Here is a 6,000-nt window from a genome sequence, read left to right as displayed (position 1 = left end):
GGTCTAGTATAGATAAATCAAATGGTATATATAATTTGGAAACTTTCTGGGCATAGTTCCAAATTGTTTTTTCCAGAATGACTGTACCAATTAACAGATTCACTAATGTACCTTTCTTTTCATGACCCCTCCATTTGTCATTTTCCTTTTTTTTTTTTGGCCTTCTATGACAGTCTGATAGGTGTGAGGTGGGACCTTACAGTTGCTTTAATTTGAATTTCTCTAAATATTAGTGATTTTGAGCAGAGGTGTCAAATACACAGTCTGCACTTAGCATATGGTATAGAACACTTCTCAGCACCATTGGGAGATAGTTAACAAAATAAATAAAATACAATAAACTATAGTGAATGTTTACATTGTAAAACTAAGTAAATATGTAGCCTACGAGAATCATTATGCACAATTTAGTGGCACCCATTTTTATTTCAGTCTGACACTGCTGATTGAGAGCAATTTTTTCACTTAGTAATGTTTTATTTTTTCCAAATTACATGTAAAGATAGTTTTCAACATTCTTTTTATTTGCTCTCTTGGGGATGGGAGGGGTAAAGGAAAGAGGAAGGAAAATTTAGAATGCAAAATCTTACAAAAATTAATGTCGAAGGGGCAGCTAGATGGAGCAGTGGATAAAGCACAGACCCTGGATTCAGGAGTACCTGAGTTCAAATCTGGCCTCAGACACTTTACACTTACTAGCTGTGTGACCCTGGGCAAGTCACTTAACCCCCATGGCCCCACAAAAAAAAAATGTCGAGCAAAACCCCCCAGAATGTCAAAAACTATCTATGACATTAGTCATATTATGAAAAAAAATCAGAACAAAAGGGGAAATGATGAGAAAGAAAAAAGCAAAAAACAATCAAAAAGTGAAAATACTATGATGCCTCAATCTGCATTTAGTCTCCATAGTTCCTTTTCTGGATATGGAGAGCATTTTCTATCATGAGTGATTTGGAATTGTCTTGGATCATCGTATTTCTGAGAAGAGCTAAGCCTATTATAGTTGATCATCACACAATGTTACTGTTACTGTGTATAATATTTTCCTGTTTCTGCTCACCTCAATCAACATCAATTCATGTAAATCTTTCCAGGTTTTTCTGAAATCCTCCTGATCATCTTTTTTTTTTTTTTTTTTTTTTTTTTTTTTGCAGGGTAATGGGGGTTAAGTGACTTGCCCAGGGTCCTGCAGCTAGTAAGTGTCAAGTGTCTGAGACCGGATCTGAACTCAGGTACTTCTGAATCCAGGGCTGGTGCTTTATCCACTGGGCCACCTAGCTGCCCATTTCTTTCTTTTTTTTAAAATCATAATAGTATTTTATTATTTTCCAGTTACATGTGAAGATAGTTTTCAACATTTGTTTTCATAAGATTTTTAGTTCCAAATTTTTCTCCCTCCCATCCTTTCCTCCCCTTCCCCAAAACAAAAGAACAATCTGATATAGATTATATATATACAATTACATTAAAAATATTTCTGCATTAGTCATGTTGTGAAAGAAGAATCAGAACAAAAGGGGAAAGTCTCAAAAAGGAAAAAACAAAAACAAAAGTAGAGACAGTATGGTTCAATCTGCAATCAGAATCCACAGTTCTTTTTCCTGAATGTGGATAATGTTTTCCATCATGAGTTCTTTGGAATTGTCTTGGATCATTCCACTGAGTCTATAACAGTTGATCATCACACAATGTTGCTGTTACCATGTACAACTTTTTCTCTTGGTTCTGTGCATTTCACTCAGCATTAATTCATGTAAGTCTTTCCAGGTTTTTTTTCTTAAATCTGCCTGCTTATCATTTCTTATAGCTCAATAGTATTCCATTACATTCATATACCACAACTTGTTCAGCCACTCCCCAATTGATGGGCATTCCCGTGATTTCCAATTCTTTGCCATCGCAAAGAGATCTGCTATAAATATTTTTGTACATGTGGATCCTTTTCCATTTTTTGTGATCTCTTTGGGATACAGACATAGTAGAGGTATTAATGGGTCAAAGAGTATGTACAATCCCATAGCCCTTTGGGCATAGTTCCAAATTGCTCTCTAGAATGGATGGATCAGTTCACAACTCCATCAACAATGCATTAGTGTTCCAATTTTTCCACAGCTTTTCCAACATTTATTATTTTTTTTATCATATCAACCAATCTGATAGGTGGGAGGTGTTTTTATTTGCATTTCTTTAATCAATAGTGATTTAGAGAATTTTTCATATGGCAATAGATAGCTTTGATTTCTTCATCTAAAGACTGCCTGTCCATATCCTTTGACCATTTCTTAATTGGGGAATGACTTACATTCTTTTAAATTTGATTTTGTTCCATAGATAGATTTTTTGTGGGGCAATGAGGGTTAAATGACTTGCTCAGGGTCATACAGCTAGTAAGTTTCAAGTATCTGAGACCGGATTTGAACTCAGGTCCTCCTGAATCCAGGGCTGGTGCTTTATTCACTGTGCCACATAGCTGCTCCCTCTCATAATTTCTTACAGCAAAAAAATATTCCACTACATTCATATGCTGCGACTTTTTTAGCCCTTCCCCAATTGATAGGCATCCCCTCAATTTCTAATTCTTTGCTACGACAAAAAGAGCTGCTATAAATCTTTTTGTACATGTGGGTCCTTTTCCCTTTTTTATGATCTCATTGGGATGCACACCTAGTAGTAGTATTGTAGTACATTTTTTATACTAATGATGACAGCTTAGATTCCTTCCTTTGAAAACTCTCTGTTTATACCTTGTGGCCATTTATCTAGATCTGGGTTGCAGGATCCCACAGGTTTCTATTTCCTCTGCAACCTATTGCTCATCTTCTCAACAACCTCCAATCTCTCTACCCCTTTCTCCTTTCCCAGGCTATCATCACCTCATGGATTTCATTTTGCTTCTTCTTCAGTCTTGACCTTATTTTTAGCTAGTTCAACTATATTCTGTTCTCTAATCTAGAATGCCTTATCTTCTTGTTCAATTTCTCCTTATACCCTACCAGTCAATCAATAGACATTTATTAAAGACCTACTACCAGGCTCCATGCAAAAAGAGGCAAAAGACAATTTCAGCTCTCAAGGATTTCACTGGCTACCACCACCATCTAATTCCTCTGCTCTAGTCTATTGATGTTGGATGGAGCTAGAGGAAATCACATAACCATTTCAGTTGGGTCCATTACTAATTTATTCTCTAATATCAATGGAGACCTCATCATAGTATGTCAATCCTATTATTGTTCCAAAATGACTATTTCACTGCCTACAACAGCTATTCTAAATCTGTTCTCCTCTCCTTAAGTCACATATACCACTCCTATCTTCTCCACAGAATTTTCTTCTTCCTGCTTTACTGAGAAAATGAAAGTTATCTGCTGTGAGCTCCTTTTCTCCAATTTTATGCCTCAAATCCATTCAATATCACTCCCTTCCCCAATTCTCTCCTCTTTTGCTTTCATCTCTAATGAATATGTGGCCCTTTTCACCAAGATCATTTCCTCCACTTGTGTTTTTAATCCCATCCATCCTCCAAGAGAAGTCCAAGATTACCCTTTCTTTTTAATCTTCAGTCTTTCTGGATATAATGGCTCCTTCCTTGTTATCTATTTAGATTCTAAACAACAACAACAACAACAACAACAACAATACTAACCATACACAAAACCTTCATTGACTCTACCATCTCCTTCAAGTAATATCCTATCCTTTTGTGTCCTTTCATAATGAAACTAGGAAAATTAGTCTAATCTTGTAGCCATGATTTCCTCTCCTACCACTTCCATTCTGACCTCTTGTCATTAGGCTTCCAACCTCACCACTTAACTGAAATTTATCTCATAGGTTACCAATGTTTTCTTGATTATTAAAGGCAGTGGACTTCTCAGCCTTCATGCTCCTTGACCATTCTGAGACTTTCGACACTGGTGGTCACCTTCTTTCTCCTCCAGGTTATTTTATCCTATATGGGGTTGCATGACTAGAATATCTCTTATATCTCCTTCCTTACCAGTTGTTCATTTTTGATCTTGGAGGTATGGGTGTTCTCTAAGGTTCTGCCCTGGATCCTCTTTTCTTTTTCTCTCTATCAAATGTGACCATATTTGTAAAGTGCTTAACGTTGTGCTTGGTACACAGTAGATCTTTCATAAATGCTGGTTCTCTACTCTTCCTTATCTCTTCTATCCTTTCTCTCTTAGTGATCTTATCAGCTCTCATGGGAATAATTATCATATCTATGCAGATAGGACTCCCAGGTCTACATATAAAGTCCTAGTCTCTTTCTAGTGCTTCAGATGACTGCTGCACATTTTCACCCAGAGTTCCCATAAACACCTGAAATTCACACAGAACCTTGCCTCATATTTCAGTGAAAACAGATTGAGGCTATTGACCAATACCTATCACCCAGATGCTTTCTACCACTTTCTCCTCTTTCACCCCTGTCTCACATGATGTGGCCCTTCTCCTTGCCAAGCAAATCTCTCTATATGCCCAAGTAATCCCATTTTCTTTGATAGATTTCTCCTTCTGTCATCCCCACTTGTTTTCAACTTCTCCCTGTCTACTGGCTCATTCCCTACTACCTACATACACACTCATGTTTCCTTTATCCTTAAAAACCCCTTCAGCTATGCCTGCTAGCTATTGTACCACATCTTTAATTCCTTTTACAGATAAAATCTTTGAGAAGACCATTTTCTTTTTCTTTCATTCTTTCTTTGTTTCTTTCTTTTTTTCAGGGCATTGAGGGTTAAGTGACTTGTCCAGGGTCACATAGCTAGTAAGTGTCAAGTGTCTGTGGCTGGATTTGAACTCAAGTCTTCCTGAATGCAAGGCTGGTGCTTTATCCACTGCAGCACCACCTATTTGCCCTCTGAGAAGACCATTTTCAATCAGTGGCTTGACTTCTTTTTTGGTCATTCTTTTCTTCACCCTCTACAATCTCTTCCAAGAACATTGTTCAAATGAAATTTCTCTCTCCAAAGTTACCAATTATCTCTTAATTTCCAAACTCATTTATCTTTTCTTGATTCTCATTATTCTTGACCCCTCCTCAGCCTTTGACACTGTGGATTACCCTCTTCTCCTGGACAATCTCTTTTCTCTAATTTTTTTTGGGGGGGTGTGAAATGACCATCACCTAGTTCTCACCCTACTTGTCTGACCGTGCTTTCTTAGTATCCTTTTGTGGATTATAATCAAGACCATACTATCTAATTGTGGGTATCCCCCAAGGATTTGTCCTGCACCTGTCTCTTCTCCTTCTATACTTGTTCAATTTATGATCTCATCAGCATCTAAGCATTCAATTATAATCTCCATGCAGATGGTCCTCAGATTTTTCTTTTTTAAAATCTAGCCCTAACTTCTCTGGTGACCTCTAGTCTCACCTCCCTTCTTCCAAACTTCTCTATTACTGTTGAGGTTTCCACCATCTTCCAAGCCACCCATGCTCACAACCTAGGTGTCATTCTTGACTCCTCTCACACTCCTTTTACATATTTTGTGTGTTGCCATTGATTTTATCTTCCCATCATAGCATCTCTTTTATTTACCTCTTTCCTCTGACACTGCCAGCACTCTGATATAGACCCTCATCACCTTACACCTGTACTATTGCAATAACATGAGGGTTGGTCTCCCTGCCTTGAGTCTCTCTCCACTCTTGTTTATCTTGCACTCACCTTTCAAATTGTTCTTCCTAAAGTAACCGCCCATCCATTTCACTAGTACTACTCCCATTCAATAAACTCCAGTGACTCCATATTACCACGAGGATCAAATATAAAATCCTATTAGGTTTTTAAAACCATTTATAACCTGCATCCTTCTTCCAGTTCCAGTTTTCTTACACCTTACTCTTCTTCACATACTTTGAGATCTAGTGACCCTAGTCTCCTAGCTATTCCTTGAATAAGATACTCCATCACTCATCTCCATGCATTTTTTTGAGGCAATTGGGGTTAAGTGACTTGCCCAAGGTCACACAGCTAGTAAGTGTCA

Source organism: Dromiciops gliroides, chromosome 1, assembly GCF_019393635.1.
Source record: "Dromiciops gliroides isolate mDroGli1 chromosome 1, mDroGli1.pri, whole genome shotgun sequence".
NCBI lineage: Eukaryota > Metazoa > Chordata > Mammalia > Microbiotheria > Microbiotheriidae > Dromiciops > Dromiciops gliroides.
The sequence above is the reverse complement of the archived record's forward strand: the minus strand, read 5'-3'. Positions refer to the sequence as shown.